We start from the raw sequence: 20,476 nt of genomic DNA, 5'->3' as shown, positions 1-20,476 counted from the left end.
TTAAAAAAAGGCTTAGTTTAGTATAGCTGCAAAATCTCTAAACAATGCTATATACCTAAATATTTGTCACCAAAAAAATGTGATAAAGTACATACAAATTTGATACAAACTGTACAGAAATAAGACAAGACCTAAACATCAACAAAATCAATTTTCTAAGACAACATACTCTAAATGAAACAAATTGTGATTGATGGATAAAATAAATTTATGAGAAATTAATGAAGGCTTCAAGGTGTGTATTAATATCGCTTTTTTTAAGGTTTTATTCACTCTCATCGATGTGCAAAAGAGTTATGGGCAAATGAACCTCAATAATACAATAAAGCTCAACGACGATTTACGTTTTGCACTAACGGAAACAATCCACTAAGTGGAGCATAACAAAAATATAAATTTTTATAAAAAATTACTGAACAATCTAGGAATATAAAAGATGTGAGAGAATAGAAAGAAACTTTGTTTCTATGTTTTTTGGGTGTGTCATGTAGGAAATATACTACTGTATAACAAAATCGTTAGCGCATTTGTAAATAAAAGAAATAATAAGTGTGTCGTGGAAGAATCACTATCTTAGAAGCAAGTTCGCCTTGATCGGTGTAATCATATAGTGGACATCACCTCGCAAGTTTAACACATTCAACATTCGCACAACCGAATAAAAAATATTGAACAAAATTGGTGTTACTCTTCTCAAAGGAATAGAAAAATAACCAGAAAATAGAGCTGAAAAATTGATCGGAAAATATACTGAAAAAAAAAACAAGTGGGGTATGGGAGAAAGGATATGTAGTTGATGTGTATTGTTATATAAAATGAGAAGAATATCTGTGCAATTTGTAGGACATTCTAAAAGGGCAAAATAGTAATTTTCAAGGTCAATCCAAAGGCCAAAAGTTGACTTTTTCAAAATTGTAATAGCTTAGAAAAATAACAAAAATTTTTTATCCAAAAGAGCATGTGCTAACACGAACATAGGTTGAGCGAGCAGCGGTGACGCGCATGTGAGGCAAGACAATATTTAAACTCTCTTATAAGCATTTCTTCAACCAATGTGGGATATGTCATTTTGCATTACCAACATGTCATACAAATGAAAGTTCACTCTTATTTATAGGAGGCATCATGTCTCTTTATAGGGACATAATTACCCACATAGATAGTCATATATCAAACAATACACATAATTACTCAAAAAAATATTCAAAAGATATCTCTATTTGAATAATTATAGCTAGTTGTTTAAGTGACGTAACTCATTACTATAAATAGTGACAACTTTTGGTTAATAATCAACTAGCATACATTTTGGTTATTTATAACTTTTCATTTATAACTATTGGAACACTATTTATATTTTGAAAATGTTTCAATAGTCATTCATTCTTTAGAGGAAGCAAAAGCGAAAAGCCTCATTGGTAGACTAATCAACCACAATTCATTGTGACAAATTAAGGTCTTTTTGGCACTTAACAAGCTTGTTTTATAGTGTTTTTATATGTTTTTATTTCGTTTTCAATTTTTATTTTCCGATCAATTTTTCAGGTCTATTTTCTGGTTACATAATTCAAAATTACATAATGGCCCATTAGATCTAAATTACGTAATTTTGAATTATGTAACGACTTAATGGGCCACTATGGGCCTAGAAATGATCTAACGGTTTTATTTTTGTTTTAGGGCTTAGAAGAAAAATGACGACTACAGCGTTGCAACACCCGGGAGTAATGTCGCAACATCAAACTTCTAAGCCAAAATACCCAGAAAATGAAGACAGTGTCGCGACACAGGTCCTATGGGTCACAACACCGAGTGACGAATTGGAATTTTAATTAAGGGTATTTTAGTCCGCACAATGTATCTTAATTAGATTTTTGGGTTGTTTACCAACCCTAAAGGGGTCTGAGCATAAACTCTATAAATAGGCATGTTAAGTCTCATTTGAAGAGGCCTGGCCAAGTGAGCTGTTTTAGTATTTTACAGTTTTTAGTTTAATTTTTAATTTTTTTTAATTTAGTCTTTTTTATACTTTTGTTATTGTTCTAACCTGGATTCGATTTCGATCCAAGGCTTTAATATAGTAGTTTTTCATTATTTCGGTGTTGATTCCAATTGCAATCGAGGTGATCTTCGGGGCTGTTAAAGGAGATTTCACTTCCAAGCTCAAAGTGATATAAAAAATATACTTATTTCTCTACTCCTTACTTTTATTTAATTTGATATTTTGCATATTAAATATGAGTTTAGGGGTTATTGTATTTAGATCCACGAGTAACTAATTTCTTTAGAGAAATTAACAAACAGATGTGTGAATAATTAACGAATGAACAAGGATTGAAATACGGGTTAGTTGGTTTAAATTATGTGTGATTAAACTCGAGGAAGTGACGCCCCTAGAAAGTAATTTAGGATAAACGAGATCGAGAGATAAGTTTACTGAGTACCTCATAATTTATCTCGATCAAGAAAGTGAGACCGAGAAGTAAGCGTGTATTGGTCAATTAATTAATTAGTTAGAGGTCGAGAGGTAATAACTAGTTAATTAGTAGCTGACTCGATAAAACCTGAGTTTTGAAATTAATTAGGATAATTGAAGTGAGTGAAGCTTCTGCTTGTTTTATTGGATTATTTTCAATTGTTAAATTAGTTGATTTTAAATTTAAATAATTTTATCGTTAAATTAGTTGATTTTTAATTTAAATAATTTTTAGGTTAATTCGATTAATTGATATTAATTTGATTTTTCCTAATATAATTTTAAATCGGTACTATTTAGATTATTAGTGTAGATAATTAATTTAGGTTTAACTCTTCTTCCCTTGAGTATGATCCTCGAAATGCTTCTCAAAGTGTTTTGTTGTAACACTAATCTATATTACAATTTGACATGTATATTTGCGGATACTGTTACTTAATTTTATATCTTTTTGTTGCAATATTTCTAGTTTAGACATTCGCACAATTGGCAGCACTTATATACATAGGTTTGAAGCCATCAGGGTGGAGAAGCCGCTATAATGTGTAGTGCCTCGTCATGTCCTTGGTAAACGAGTACAACTGACTCGAGAGGCCTCCCTCATGGGAGGGACCAAAGAAAAGGCGGAAAGCTAGCTTTATTATTCTGCAAGAAAATGCTGAAGAAACAGAAGGATGCCGGTAAGAGCTGGAAAGATGAGCATGGAGGAGGAAAGATGAGAGGCGGAAGAAGGAAAATGAAGAGATAGGAGAAAAAAAACGGACCAAGCTGTTTTCGACAAGATCAATGACAAGAACCCAATCAAAAACTACTTTACACACTTCACAAAACACTTTCAAAATTTTAACCATCTAATTAAAATTAGATTGAATTGGTGAACTCAATGAGTTTGAACCATGAAATAATCAACATTAGGATGGAAATCAAATAATTTATTCAAATTCAGCTGAGTGTTAAATATGATTTTTATATATAGATATATATATATCTAATTTCTGTTTATGTATAGAAAATTATAGTTAAAATATCTCACCTTTTGCTTTCGAAGAAATTGTTGAATGTTTCAAAAGTTAAATTGTTGAATTTAATTGGTCATTTATTTAATTAATTGTTTTTGTTTGTTTGTTTGCTTTTAACTAGTCAATACGCGCTAATTATTATGTGAACAGTGAACTTTTAAAACCGGATGAACGTTCTGAAATTTCATGCCATTTAAAAAAGAAAAAGAGGTTTCCCTCTCTCTCTCTCTATATAAAACTCAGCCTGGCTTTGATAAAACCATGAATGTGGGGGAGTCAACAATGAAGAGGTCTTCCTATAGTAATAATAATGCAGTTTTCTTTTCGGTGCTTGTGGTGTCTATACTTTTATCAATGGCGAGTTCAGGTGATCTCTTAGCTGAAGCCACAATTCCCAACTTCTCAGCTCTCCAAGGTTTGTTTTTGCTACTTCTTCTTGTCTAATTTTATCTTCCGTCACCTCCATTCCATTTTTATTATTTTTACCGAAGTAGATAAAAGTATTATGAAAGCCTTTGTATTAGTAGACGAGTTGTAATTTTCTTGTTCTATTAAAAAAAATAAACCACTTGTACAAACTGATCTTTTTGTTAAAAATTTCATCTATTTTTATTGCATATCACATAGAGTATACATGATACGTCAATTTTCAATAATAGAATTTGATGAAATTTTAATAGAAATAACCGGTTTACTTTTTGATTTACTAAATATATATAAATTTATTTAATTTTTGAATAAAAAAATAAAATACAGTTTAACTATTAATACAAAGACTTTCATAATACTTTTACTAAGAATAATTTAATTCTTTAAAGGTGAAATTTAATCTAAGTCCTCCCTACTTAACATATTATTATGATTATACTGGTCCCAAATATACATCCCACCGAGAAAATACGTAAAATATAGCAAACCAGCTTTGATAGTTACGTAAAGTATAGAATGGGTTAAATTAATAGAATTTATTAATATGTTAGATTGAAATTTGCATGAATCAATATTAGCTGCTTTTAAATATTTATATATATATATTGACTTTACTTAAAATAAATGATGATTGTCCTTTGAACATCCAATGACAGAAAATTTAGTCAGTTTAAATTTGGCACGTCGAAATCTAAAGACAGATCCTCCAAGCACGTTGCATAGCCCAACACAAGCCGAGCGCCCAGGCCAACATAACTAAGTCTTCCGCAAGATTAGGTCCATGCACTTAATTTCTGCTAATTAATATCATCTTGCAATTGTATTTTTGTATGTTTAAGATGTTATATGTTTTATATAAATTTTGATGCTTTAATAATCTATATGATTTCTTGTTGGTGTATACGTTATGTAATTGTATCACACCTAAAATTATTATGTCTAGTAAGAGCATGTATGCCAAGAGAAATAAATCCTCTTTTTTTTTCTTAATTCGTTGATATTTGAAGTTCTCATATTGAAGTGAATTTGTTAGAAATGATCTTATTTTTAAAATGTTTCCACTATATAATCAATTTTCACTTCAATATGAAAATTAAATCAAGTAAGTATGTTAAAATTACACACTACGTATATTAAAAATTAAATAATTATTTTTAAAATTGAGTTAAATTTTGTAAACATGATGATATACATGTTGGTAATATAAAGGGTTGTGGTTAATAGGCATATCCCACATTGGTTAAGTACAAGCTATCAAGATAGCTTTTATATAGCTTTACTTTTTAATCTCATCGGCTAATTGTGTTATAAGCCTATCACATGGGTGTGTGTTGTTGTTGTCTACTTGAATCTAGTTTGTGTCTTTGATATGTACTATATGTATATTATTTTGGATAAAAGTTTTGTTATTTTCTTTCCAGAAAATAATATCTTTAAACAATTTATTTTTATAGTTTTACTATTCTGAAAAATCTGGAATTTGGTTGTTGGGTGTGAAAATAGTGGGATAGTTTCAAAATTGCTCCTGCATTTTTTACTCTTTTGGCCCTGCCTATTTACAATTCGGCCCTTCCGTTTTTAGTATAAATAGAGGGTTGATTTCCTTATTTTGTTCACACAGAAAAGAAAACACAACACCCTCTAAAAAACTCTTTTCTCCTCTTCCTTTTTGATTTTCTTATACACTTTGCCTGTTTTTCCCTAAATCACTTTAGAGAAAATTCTATCTAGGAGTTTGGGTTTTAACTGAGACCGACTATGACCCCTCCAAACTTTCCTAGGAATTGATCCTACTGTGATTTCCTTGAGAAGAGCAACACCAATCGAGTTCCATTTTCCTTATTTGGGTGTACAAATATCGAAGTACTATGTTAACATTGGTGGACAATGTCCGCTACACGATTACACCGATTAGGGCGAATTTGTTTTTCCATACATTCACAACCCTCTAACAACTATCATCTACGAGTATGTATACATTCACAACCCTCTAACAACTATCATCTACGAGTATGTTGTGTTTCCACGATCATTGATAGATTTCACCTACTATATTTTACTGTATACCCACAGCCATAGCAGATTCCATCTGCGACGTTTTGTTGTGTGTTCACAGCCATTGGTAATAAAATTGCAAACTATTGGTGGTTAATCAACAATTTGAAGTGTTGGTGGTTGGAGTTCTAGGGAACTCCCAATGTGGTGTGTAGCAGTGGGGTAGGATAAATCTTATTTAAACCAAAATAGTATAGCATCTTTGATATCATGTGCATATATTTCTAAAAGTTATGTTTTGAGATTTATGTGCATATGAATGGATACATAAATATAAATGTATGTATATCTTTGATTATCGGAAATTCTGAATAATTAATTAATTTGAAATCTTTGATTGTGAGTTCTAATGCTTAAATAGTGGTAGCATTAAAAACCATACATTGAACTGATTTGGTATCTACGATGACTATGTGCAATGCTATTTAATGTATCCTAGCAACTGTTTGTATTTGTTTTATTGTAATCGAACTCACATTGAGCGTCATAGGTTACCTCCTTTTATATTCCGTCTTTTTAGATAATCCTCAAGGTTAAGACGCAGGCTCAGCATCCGAAGGGACTCAGCTTAATTTCGTTTTTCTTAATATTTTAAGTTATTATTCTTTATTTCCTTTAAAAAATTGTATTATTTATTTATGAATCGTGGCATGGGACTTAGGACTTAGTTTTGAGTTTTTATTTTGCATGATACTCACTTATAAATTTCAATTAGGTTATTAGACAATTATTATCTGATAAACCTCAGTTTTACTAAAAATAAAAGTAATTACCATATTTTCCGTTGCTAGGTAAATAAATAAAACTTGAGGTTTAATAAATCAAGTACTCAACTAAGTTTTGTAAACAAATTAAACAAATGATTTAAAAGGATTGTTTTCAAAAACTTCGATAGTTTACCAAGCTACTTTTGTCACATCTCGAAAGCCAGGTTAGTAGAAATGGGCATTAGATTGTGGGCTCAGGAGAAAAATCAGGTTTTGTGTCATAGAAGTTGAAATAGAATAAAATAAATAATTAGTTATTAATAAATATTTAAATTAAATAATAATGGTATTAATAATTGAGACATTAGTAAAAATAAGGGAGGACTTAGAGAGTAAACAACCCAATCTTTATTTCAAAAAAAGTTAGTTGGCTATAAAAAGCCACTCATCCTCCATTTATTATTATTTTGTTTCCCTTCATGTTTTCTTTTCATTTAAAAAATTTGTTAGATCTAAGATTGAAAGTCACCTTTTAGATTTTCTTGGCATCCAAACACCCTATTCCTTCAATTTTGCAAGAAAATTACTTTTTCTTCTCTAATTTCTCACCTAAACTTATCTCATTTTTGCTCAATTGGTACAAATTCCTGGAGGTTTTCGAACTAAAAGAAAATCTATTGTTTTTTATTAAGTGTTTTTAATTTGAATTTTCATAGATCTAAGTAAGAAAATTAAAGATCAACAGTTTTAAATCTATCTTTTGCATAAAAATGGTGAATCTAATAATAAAGAGCTAAGAGATGTTTTAAAATGATTTTTAGTATATTTGACGAGATTAAGAAGTTTACAAATTCAATTTATCAAAATCTTCAAGTAATTGCATGAATTAAATGGTCTTCTTTTGAGAATGAGGAGGAACAACGTTTTTCCCAAAAAAATATTAATTAAAGAAATTGAGCAAAGTTAAAGATCTAGATCTATAATTAAACCTTAGTTAGGGAGTTAGGAGATATAAATTAAGGATTTAATTAAGTTAAAAAGAAGAAATTAAGCGAAATAGATTATATGAAATAAGTCGAATAAGTATGTGTGAGTGTAGAGTTGTTGTATGAACATAAAAAGAGTAAGTTAGATTGTTTTTGAATGCTTTCTAATATGTATATTTTTGTGCGAAGCTGAAAACGTTGGTGGAGCTTCAATAAACCGAGATAAAGGCAAGTAGAAAGTTGTCTAGTTTGACAAGCCATGGTGAGCTATAAGTGAATGGATTTGTATGTCGTGTTTTTACATGAATTGTGAGATCTAAAGAGTCAAAATGAGGTTAGGAACTCCACTTGATATGCAAAACTTGGCACTAGATACTTGAGGGAATTGTGAATTTGATTGTTGCGTGTGTGCAGATCGTTAACTGTGAGTTGTTGTGTTAATTAGATTTAAATATATAATATAGATGCGTATGTGGGGCTTGAAAAGCAAGCTAATGACAGAGGTTCTAAATAGGTATATATATAATACATATTTATGCATCTCAATAAATATTTAATATATGTGGTATTGTTATACATATAAAATATATACGTAGGTCTATGGTCCTATGCGGTTTTATATTATTTAATACACATAAATGTATATGGGACTTTTAATGTATATTAAAGTTGACGTGACAAAAGTCACTAAATAGATATGTATAAAATATATATTTGTATATGATTTTATAATACTTGTGAACGGAAATTTAAAAATTAAATATTATAATATGGATTTTTATATCATGTGAATTTTATTGATAATGTACATTTATGCATGCACGAACCCGTAAGTGAATTATGAGTTTTATGATATTGCGAGTTTTGATTAGTGCAAAATTATATTATTGTGAAATGCTAGGTGTGAGCTCAACAATAATGTGAGCCTATTATATTGTGTAGTAAATTGTGATTAAATAGATATGTTGGCAATGTGAACACTTGAAACCGTTGGATATCATTTGTATGCCATAGGATTGTGAGTACTCACCTCTCTTATTATGTGTTGGGCATTGTGGCCTGGAGATAGCGTTGGAAAGATAAGGGAATGTCGAGTATAGCTCCGTTCACAGTAGATAGCGTGGTGTGTTTGGAGAGTGTGAGCATACGTACTATAGTTACATGGAGATAGCGTATGACTTTATGAGTCATGTGGAGTATTTTGGAGATCCATTTATCAAATGAGTATATAATTTGACAATGTTTCATATTCACGAATTGTCAATATATCAGTGTTGAGTATAAAAATTGTGTTATATGTGAATTGTTCAAGTATGTTTAAATCCTTACATGTTTGGTGTGTTTACTTGTGGTGTATGCATGTGTACTCACTGAGCTTTACCAAGCTCACAGTCCTTACTTTACCTTGCAGATAAATAGTTCACGGGTTAGCAAGGAGGGTGGCAAATTGGTGATCCATCACAAGGCATTTTTTTAGAGTATGTTTGTTGAGCCTTTAAACTCTGAAGTGAAGGAAATGTGGGTCATTCCAAGGGTTTAGTATTAGAATTAGACTTAGACTCTTTAAATAAAATTTTCAACGAGTTGTAAACGAATATTACAGACTATTTTTTTTTGGATTTTTTAACGTTATAATTGGTTGCTTGATTGCTTATCTAGATGGTTCTAATTACTTGTTTAATGTGATGATAATTAAATGAACTAACAAATTTTTACAACTAAGGGAGACCGCCAAGTATTAAGGTACGCCTTATACCTTTTGTTTGTGTGAATGGAATGATTAATTTAGAAAAGCATGCACTTAGGACTAATTTCCTATATGAAATATTCTGCAAATACATGGTGCGTATGGTTGGTTGGTGTGGTGAGAGTCACTTCGGTGGCTAATGTGATGTTCGAAATTTGGGTTGGACTGTCTTGGCTGAGTTTAGGGTGTCACGGCTTCAGTGGCTAATGTAATCTTCCGAACTCAAGTATAACGTTTAGGCCAAATTAGGGAGGTTACAACAAAATGGAAAGAGGTCACATGTTAAGCAATATGGCTAACAACCTCTTCGACTTGTTTCTCAAAAATAAATCAGCTAAATCCATTTGGGATACATTGGAGAAGAAATTTGGAGCCGATGATGTTAGATTCAAGAAATATATTGTTGATGAGTGACTCAAGTTCTAGATGATTGATGATAAGCAAATTATGTATCAAGTTCATATCTATGAGAAGTTAATTTTTGATATTCAAGCGGAAGGGATGGATATGTGTGGGATTCTCTAAGAAAATGTCTTGATTGAAAAGCTACTGAAATCCTGGTCTGACTATCGTAATTTCCTAAAGTACAAAAAGTGAGACATTCGTCTAGAAGAACTGCTCGTCCATATAAAGATTAAGGAAGCCAATTGTCTTAAAGATAATACTCTAGTTACCTCAACTCAATTTCCTTTAAAAGCTAGTCGAATATGGTTCTAGTTCTAAATTTAGCAGGAATAAAGATGTTGTGAGTTCAAAAAAGGCAATAAAACTCTAGAATAATAAGGCTATCAACTTCAAGAAACCAAAGAATAATAAGAAACCCAACAACCCTGTGAAGTGTTATGTTTGTGGAAAAGATGGACACAAAGCATACCAATGCTACCAACGTTCTAACCACCAGAATAAAACAAATCACAAACATATATAGTTGAAAATCTCGATGAGGTTATAGTTATTGTGGTTTTCGAAGTAAACCTGGTAAAAAATAATGCCGAATAGATTGTAGACACAAGCACCTCTAAATATTTCTACGCCAATAGAAAAATGTTCACTGAATTTGAAAAGGTAACTGAAGGTAAGCAAGTCTACATAAGTAATTCAAGCACTTCGGAAATACTCGGTAAAGGAAAGATTTTACTCAAACTCACTTCTGGTAAAACACTTGTAACAGCCCGTTTTTAGGATTAACCGGAACAGTAGTTTCGAGCCACCAAATCCGACGAGTAGATTTGTAAATATTATATTTAATATTTACGAGTTAATTATGATTTTAAAAATGTTTTTGATATTGTGATATTTGTTTTATAAGTGATTTATTAAGTTCAAGTGGTATGACCCTAAGGTCAAGTGGGTTTAAGAAATGAGGTATCGGGACCTCATTTCTATAAACCGAGTCATAAATATTTTTATAAATATTTATGGAGTGGCAAAAAGATGGTATTAAAGTTTCATTGAAAAATTTTATCGTTTCGATAGTTAATTAAGCAAAAAGAACTAAATCGCGTAAAATGCAAAAGTTGTATTCTAATTGTTTAAGTGTTTATTTTCCATGTTTTACTAAAGTATAAGTCCCTATTTATCAATTAAACCATTACTTTATGATAGTAGAGATTGGTGGTTTGGCATATATGAAATTATGTATTATTATAATTGACAAAAAGGTAAATGGAATATTAAAATGTATTAAATAAAAATAAAACATAACATGGCCATGCAAATTTTATTTCTTGGCCGAATATGGAGGAGAAAAGAAAGCCATTGAAGCTTCCTTAGTTTCGGCACTTGCATGAAGTGATTTAGGTATGTTTTGTTCGGTTTTTGATAATTTTTCTATTTTTGAGATCGTTGCTTCGTATTCTAGCTAGCCCGTATATCTGATTTCAAAACTGTTAAAGTATTTGAATGTTGCCATTGTTGAATGCATGAGTATTTTGATAGTTGATGATGGAAAATAAATTATTGTTGTTGGATATACATGTTTTGTAAAGTGAATTTTGGTAAAAATATCAATTTTGGATTAAATTGTGAATTATTAAAATTATGTGGTTGAAAGTCTGAATAAATGAAAATATGGGCTGTTATGAAGTTGTAGTAAATTCGGCTAGGCATGGGTTTGGCCAAAATTGAATGAATTTAATTTTTCGAGCTTAGGGACTAAATTGTAACGAAGTTGAAATATCAGGGGCAAAAATATAATTTTGCCATAAAGTAATTTATGGGCTGTTTTAATACCATGAATATTCGGTTAAGCTTAATTATGGTTAAAAATGGTTAATTTGCATTTTTTGAGCTCAGGGACTATATTGAGGGAAAACCGAAGTATCGAATTTGTCGATCTAATTTTTCATTACCACGAACGAGGTAAGTTCGTATGCAATAAGCATGTTAAATTTATGTTTCTAATGCTTTAATGTCGTATAAATTGTATATACGTGAATATTTTAATGTCTGACGACATATCGACTAAATGTGGCACTTAGTGTGCGGGGCAATCAAATATGGCACTCAGTGTACGAAATATTGAGAATGGCACTTAGTGTGGGAGATATTGAGAATGAAACTTAGTGTGCAAAATATCGAATGATTCAAAGGACAATTATAAATTGTGATTGAATGATTAAATAGAGCAAAGTGAACAGGTATACATGCTATATTATATGAATTGTTTATGAGACTACTTTATAATGGTGATATTCGGGCTTTGAGCCTAGCAAGCCATGTGCTGGTGTATTAAATCGGGCTTATGCTTAGCAAGCTTATTGCTGGTGTATAAAATCAGACTTTGAGTCTAGCAGGCCTTGTGCCGGTGTGAAATACAGGCTTAAGCCTAGCAGGATTTATGCCGGTGAATTATTATAAGTTTATGCCTAAAAGATTTATTGCTAATATGGTAGTTGAATACGTTAAATGAGCTAAAATGATCAGGTACGTGATAATTGATTACCTATTTCAAAATAAGGTAAGTATATGTGCAAAGAATGTATTGTGATGTATGTGGAAATGAAATATGGTTATGTGCTAATGAAACATAAATGAATGAATAAGATGTGATTTGTAAAGTTGCATATGTGAAATTTGTCAGATGCTATATGAATGAAAAATGAATTTGATTATAAATGATCATACGAGATTCATATGAGAAAGATATATAATTAAATGTGTTATTTCCCATAATGTGTTCATTTGGCTATATGAAAGTGTGAAAGGGTTGATGTATGAAAATTTAATTGAATAAGTTTGTGAAAGTTAAAGTTGGTTAAGTGAGTAAATATAATATTGAATGATGATAATTTGATATGAGAACATGTTATGAAATTTAGAAAGGTTGTGTGAGATAGCATATATGTTTACGGCATTGTAATGAAAGTATTTGTTATGTTAAGTTTATTAAGATACGAGCTTACAAAGCTTAAAAGCTTACTCTGTGTTTTTTTTTCTTATGTTTATAGATTTTCGAATATCTGCTCGGGTTGGAAGTCGATGGAGATGACATCACACTATCCTGTTATCATTTTAGTAAATAACATTTTTAGACTCGGTTATGTGGCATGTATAGGCTAGTCTTGGAGTTAATTGTTTTGAATGAGTACGTATTTAAAGCCATACGAAAATGACTTGCTTATTATGCTTAAGTTTGGTTTTACATGTTCTTAATTAAAATGTTTAATGAGTTTGGTTTTGGTAGTAGTTTTAATAGTTAGCTCATTTTGGAAATATGAAATGTGGTATAATTAGAGTGATGGATGATGTTATATTAACTTAACAGGTTTGGTTACTAAGTGGTAAGTAATGAATATGTTTTATGATTATTTTGGTTGATTGTATTGGTATGGGCTCAAATGGTTAATGATGGTAATGATTAAGTATGTTTTGGGTTAGTGAATAGAATAAAATTATGAAGTTTAGGTATATTAATATAGATATGAATTAGATGCATGCTGGAGTGTTATTTGTGTTCAAGTGTTAAGTATGGCTTTTATTTTTAGGATGAATTGCGCACTTGTATATATATGCATCATTAGTATGTTCAGCCATGTTATAATGTATTTAAGTTTCATATGTGATTGCATAATAATTCATGTAATATGATTCAATTGGTTTTAGTATGAGCTTGTGAAGAATTTATCAAATGATATGTTTGATATACGATTAATGAGATAGAAATTGGCATATATTCGAAGTATGAAGTGTAATGATATATAATGGAATATGATTTTAATTATGAAAATGGCATTAATATGATGGATATAAGGAACTGAATATTGGAAGTATTAAATATGTGAACATGTCTTTGATATATACAAGTTTGGTTCGAATTTAGTAATTATGGAACATAATCAGTTGGGTTTTGATATATCTTCGTATTGAATTAGTTGGAATTTTTGAAATGTGGTTATTTGCGATATATGTTCAGTAAGGTTCTGAATTAGAATTATGACCCATGTATTCGAATTTATAATAAGTGAATTGTGGATATTTAAAATTTATAAGTTTTAAATGTTTATTAATTCTTAGTGTATGAAAGGTGAGGAATGAGTGTGCTGAACTGTGTTTTATACAGTAATGCCTCATAACCCTAATCCGATAACGGATACAGGTTAGGGGTGTTACATTTAGTGGTATCAGAGCTATAGTTTAGTCGATTTTCCTACTAACCTAGCGTATGTGAGTTTATCTATACATGCCATATTACTACTCGTGATAGTGTGACATCTCCTAGCTCTAACGAAACTATTTTGTAAGACAGATATGCTTTCCAACCGAGCTAATTCCAATAGTACAGAATGTTATACTCAAACGCTTGAGTGAAATGTGGTGGTGATGAGTTGAAACTCATAAAGGTATAAATCAGAATGCATGATATCCTGCTATTGATAAATGTTATAATTATATGAGTATATGAGTTGTGATGTTTGGTTTGTGATTGTTACGTGAACATTTTGATTGTGAATTAATGATTTGATTTAGCGTAAGAATTATGTGTTAAGTACAAAAGTAATCATAAGTAAAAGATGGGTAGGTGTTTTGAGAATGTAGAATTAGTAATTAATTGGATATTCATAATAGTATGTGTGATGTGCATGTATATGTGAGAGATAAATTTGAGGCTTTATGACCTTCACCCCCCTCATCGGTAAAGTATTGTAATGAAATCCGTATTATATGGATCAAATAAGCTTACAAGCGTGGAATTACAGAGTTTCGTGATTGAAGGATTAGTATTGTGATCAGATAAGAGAATGAGTCCGCAAGTGAAGACAGAATAGAAAAGATATTGGATTGTGTTGAAGGTCATTCGTAATATGCCAAGTCACTGTTAAAGAAGAAGTCGAATTTGATGAGATGAAAGTATTCAGGTATGATGTCTAAAGAACGTATTAACTGGAAGTTCTTCTAAATTGACTTCTGTTAGTAATGAGATAATGTGAAATCAATGATGACAAAATTAGACAGTGGAATAATGTTTGAATTGAAATGATAGCTGAGTGCAGCGGTTATAGTTGGGTAGTTACTATGGTTTCTTCTGAGTACTCTATTTGTACATTTATCCTCAAAGGTATGTGCAACTGTATATTTTCGGATGAAATTCTTATCATATGAGAACGTTATCTATATATATTGATATATGAAAGCATTTTTAGGCTTTTCGGGTTACAATTGACATTATTATATCTTTCTCTGGTATTCTATTTCATTTTATTGAAAGAAAAGATCGACAATAGAATCTGTGTGATGCTGGTATTATGTTCCTATTGGTTATTGTTCTGTTGAATGTACATGAAGATTATATTGCTTCTGTTATCATGGATTCTAGTGCATATGAGTAATGCTTTACTTTTGGATTTCCTCTGAGACATCATCGAGATATTTACCATCTGATATGGGTGTTTTCTTAAAAAGTTCAGTATAGTATTATATTTGGGATTACACTATCTCGGTTTTCTTATGATTCTATGTGATTGTCTGCAAAGGATATTCTTTTAATAGAGATGACCATATCTAATATGATCTAAATTTTCTAGTTTGATCTTGGGAGTACAGTGGTATATTTATCAGATTTATAGAGGTTGTGTTTCTGCACTGGTTGCTACTGAAATCATATTCGAAAATTCTCTTGTGTTGAAAATGTATTATTGATAACTGGGACATTATGTATCCATACGGTTGAAATGTCGGCCTTATTATAGCACTATGATTTTAATCTATCTGATGGTTGTGGCTTCAGTACAGTTCAAAGCTTCGTTGATTAATAATTGAAAAGTTATTGTTTGATAGTCGAGATCGATTCAGTTTTCAAGTTTGATTGGATTAGTTGCTTAAAGGATTAATCGAGTTACTTGTATCTGAATCTATCCACAGGGTAGAAATGAACTTTGAATGTTCACGGGTAAGTAGATGGATAGTCTGAATGACAAACTCATATTTTAGAAGATGTGATACAGAATTATATCCATCAGAATGGTTTTATTGAGAAATGTTCTTGTAGATCGCGATTGGGAAGTCTGAATGATGTGATATTTATTAATAAAGTGGTAAACAGTTGAAGACATTGTTAATTGAAGCATCAGTTCTGGTTTAGCCTGCATTAGGTAAAGAGTTATTCGACACAAGAATTAAAGATGGTTTGAACTGTTGAAAGATTATGAGTCAGTGATTGATTATTAATGTGGGCAAACAATTATAGTATTGGGGGCTCTGAGCTAGAAATCTTTGTGTAATTTACTACCGATAATCATGCGATTAATCTTATCAGGTGATGAGTTATTATTGGCTGAGCTAAAAACTAATTTGATATTTAATCAGCAAATTTGTGAGGCTAAGAGGTGTGTCTGTGAATTACAAGTTAAAAAAGGGTACAACATAAATTGATTTCTGATTTAGAATTTCAGATTGGAACCAAAAATCGTTCGTTGTGTCGAGCTAGAGTTCGTGTATCGAGAAATCCAGAGATTTTACAACAATTGTGACGTCTAGCATAGTGGTAATTATATGTCCGTACGGGGAGTACTAAAAGAATGTCAGTTTTTATTGTTCAAATAGAGACACGAAGATTATATTGTGTTACCGAAATAAACTACTGTGAGTTTTGGGTGTGGAATTACTTTGTAACATTGTGTTCTAGAACTTGAAAGCAACCGAGAAAGACATTTACTGTTGGTTAAGCTTGCGTATAATAATTAGTTATAAGATGAATATTAAGACAGCATTGTATGAGTACGGTATAGTTGCAATTACTGAACTTTGTTATATCGAATCGAATTTCGATAAAAAGAATTTCGGGTCGATGTGATTGGAAAGGAGAAATGAAAGTAATTCGTGACCGTCTAAAAGAATTTCATATTGGTAGAAAATATATGTGGGCTTGATGCGTAAAAAAATTGAATTTTCAATTAGAAAATTGAGTATTTGTGAAAGTATTATAGTGGGAATAGAATTTCTCGATTTAGCTATAAAGAGAAGTTGAGTTTGCAATTCATCGGACTGAATGAGATTATTATCAAAACTTAAGAAGAACCGTAATATGTTTCTTATATATATGATGTGATGATACAGATAAGATCCTTTATCTATAGTATCTCTTACAGAAGTAGAAACTCAACTTCTTATGATGTATACCAAAGAGCAGATCCTAATCTTAGCTCATGAGATTGAAAAGTTGAGAAATATAAGGCTATGTGAGACATTGTTAAGGCTTGTGAAAGTAAGTCACTAATTTATTCTCTGGTAAGATTTTCGGGGACGAAAATCCCTAAGGGGGGAGAGTTGTAATAGCCCGTTTTTAGGATTAACCGGAACAGTGGTTTCGGGGCCACCAAATCCGACGAGTAGATTTGTAAATATTATATTTAATATTTACGAGTTAATTATGATTTTAAAAATATTTTTGATATTGTGATATTTGTTTTATAAATAATTTATTAAGTTCAAGTGGTATGACCCTAAGGTCAAGTGGGTTTAAGAAATGAGGTATCGGGACCTCATTTCTATAAACAGAGTTGTAAATATTTTTATAAATATTTACAGAGTGGCAAAAAGATGGTATTAAAGTTTTGTTGAAAAATTTTATCGTTTCGATAGTTAATTAAGCAAAAAGGACTAAATCGCGTAAAATGCAAAAGTTGCATTCTAATTGTTTAAGTGTTTATTTTCCATGTTTTACTAAAGTATAAGTCCCTATTTATCAATTAAACCATTACTTTATGATATTGGAGATTGGTGGTTTGGCATATATGAAATTATGTATTATTATAAAGGACAAAAAGGTAAATGGAATATTAAAATGTATTAAATAAAAATAAAACATAAAGTGGCCATGCAAATTTTATTTCTTGGCCGAATATAGAGGAGAAAAAGAAAGCCATTGAAGCTTCCTTAGTTTCGGCACTTGCATGAAGTGATTTAGGTATGTTTTGTGTTCGGTTTTTGATAATTTTTCTGTTTTTGAGATCGTTGCTTCGCATTTTAGCTAGCCCGTATCTCTGATTTCAAAACTGTTAAAGTATTTGAATGTTACCATTGTTGAATGCATGAGTATTTTGATAGTTGATGATGGAAAATAAATTATTGTTGTTGGATATACATGTTTTGTAAAGTGAATTTTGGTAAAAATGTCAATTTTGGATTAAATTGTGAATTATTGAAATTATGTGGTTGAAAGTCTGAATAAATTAAAATATGGGCTGTTATGAAGTTGTAGTAAATTCGGCTAGGCATGGGTTTGGCCAAAATTGAATGAATTTAATTTTTCGAGCTTTGGGACTAAATTGTAAAGAAGTTGAAATATCAGGGGCAAAAAAATAATTTTATCATAAAGTAATTTGTGAGCTGTTTTAATACCATGAATATTCGGTTAAGCTTAATTATGGTTAAAAATGGTTAATTTGCATTTTTTGAGTTCAGGGACTAAATTGAATAAAAGTGAAACTTTAGGGGTAAAATAATAATTTTACCAAAATATGAAATTGAGTTAAAATGAGTAGAATATGAATTGTAATAGTTGAATTTGATTGATTAGATCAAGTTAAGCCTCGTACGAGTCTATATCGAGGGAAAATCGAAGTATCGGATTCGTCGATCTAATTTGTCGTTACCGCGAACGAGGTAAGTTCCTATGCAATAAGCATTGTTAAATTTATGTTTCTAATGCTTTAATGTCGTATAAATTGTATATACGTGAATATTTTAATGTCTGACGACATATCGACTAAATGTGGCACTTAGTGTGCGGGCAATCAAATATGGCACTCAGTGTACGAAATATTGAGAATGGCACTCAGTGTGGGAGATATTGAGAATGACACCTAGTGTGCAAAATATCGAATGATTCAAAGGGCAATTATAAGTTGTGATTGAATGATTAAATAGAGCAAAGTGAATAGGTATACATGCTATATTATATGAATTGTTTATGTGACGACTTTATAATGGTGATATTCGGGCTTTGAGCCTAGCAAGCCATGTGCTGGTGAATTAAATCGGGCTTATGCCTAGCAGGCTTATTGCCGATGTATAAAATTAGACTTTGAGTTTAGCAGGCCTTGTGCTAGTGTGAGATACAGGCTTAAGCCTAGAAGGCTTTATGCCGGTGAATTATTATAAGTTTATGCCTAAAAGATTTATTGCTAATATGGTAGTTGAATACGTTAAACAAGCTAAAATGATCAGGTACGTGATAATTGATTACCTATTTCAAAATAAGGTAAGTATATGTGCAAAGAATGTATTGTGATGTATGTGGAAATGAAATATGGTTATGTGCTAATGAAACATAAATGAATGAATAAGATGTGATTTGTAAAGTTGCATATGTGAAATTTGTCAGATGCTATATGAATGAAAAATGAATTTGATTATAAATGATCATACGAGATTCATATGAGAAAGATATATAATTAAATGTGTTATTTCCCATAATGTGTTCATTTGGCTATATGAAAGTGTGAAAGGGTTGATGTATGAAAATTTAATTGAATAAGTTTGTGAAAGTTAAAGTTTGTTAAGTGAGTAAATATAATATTGAATGATGATAATTTGATATGAGAACATGTTATGAAATTTAGAAAGGTTGTGTGAGATAGCATATATGTTTACGGCATTGTAATGAAAGTATTTGTTATGTTAAGTTTATTAAGATACGAGCTTACTAAGCTTAAAAGCTTACTCTGTGTTTTTTTTTCTTATGTTTATAGATTTTCGAATATCTGCTCGGGTTGGAAGTCGATGGAGACGACATCACACTATCCTGTTATCATTTTAGTAAATAACATTTTTAGACTCGGTTATGTGGCATGGATAGGCTAGTCTTGGAGTTAATTGTTTTGAATGAGTATGTATTTAAAGCCATGCGAAAATGACTTGCTTATTATGCTTAAGTTTGGTTTTACATGTTCTTAATTAAAATGTTTAATGAGTTTGGTTTTGGTAGTTGTTTTAATAGTTAGCTCAATTTGGAAATATGAAATGTGGTATAATTAGAGTGATGGATGATGGTATATTAACTTAACAGGTTTGGTTACTAAGTGGTAAGTAATGAATATGTTTTATGATTGTTTTGGTTGATTGTATTGGTATGGGTTCAAATGGTTAATGATGGTAATGATTAAGTATGTTTTGGGTTAGTTAATAGAATAAAAATATGAAGTTTAGGTATATTAATATAGATAAGAATTAGATGCACACTGGAGTGTTATTTGTGTTCAAGTGTTAAGTATTGCTTTTATTTTTAGGATGAATTGCGCACTTGTATATATATGCATCATTAGTATGTTCGGCCATGCTATAATGTATTTAAGTTTCATATGTGATTGCATAATAATTCATGCAATATGATTCAATTGGTTTTATTATGAACTTGTGAAGAAGTTATCAAATGATATGTTTGATATACGATTAATGAGAGAGAAATTGGCATATATTCGAAGTATGAAGTGTAATGATATATAATGGAATATGATTTTAATTATGAAAATGGCATTAATATGATGGATATAAGGAACTGAATATTGGAAGTATTAAATATGTGAACATGTCTTTGATATATACAAGTTTGGTTCGAA

The sequence above is a fragment of the Gossypium hirsutum genome, chromosome A07 (genome assembly GCF_007990345.1).
Source record: "Gossypium hirsutum isolate 1008001.06 chromosome A07, Gossypium_hirsutum_v2.1, whole genome shotgun sequence".
Classification (NCBI taxonomy): domain Eukaryota; kingdom Viridiplantae; phylum Streptophyta; class Magnoliopsida; order Malvales; family Malvaceae; genus Gossypium; species Gossypium hirsutum.
The sequence above is the reverse complement of the archived record's forward strand: the minus strand, read 5'-3'. Positions refer to the sequence as shown.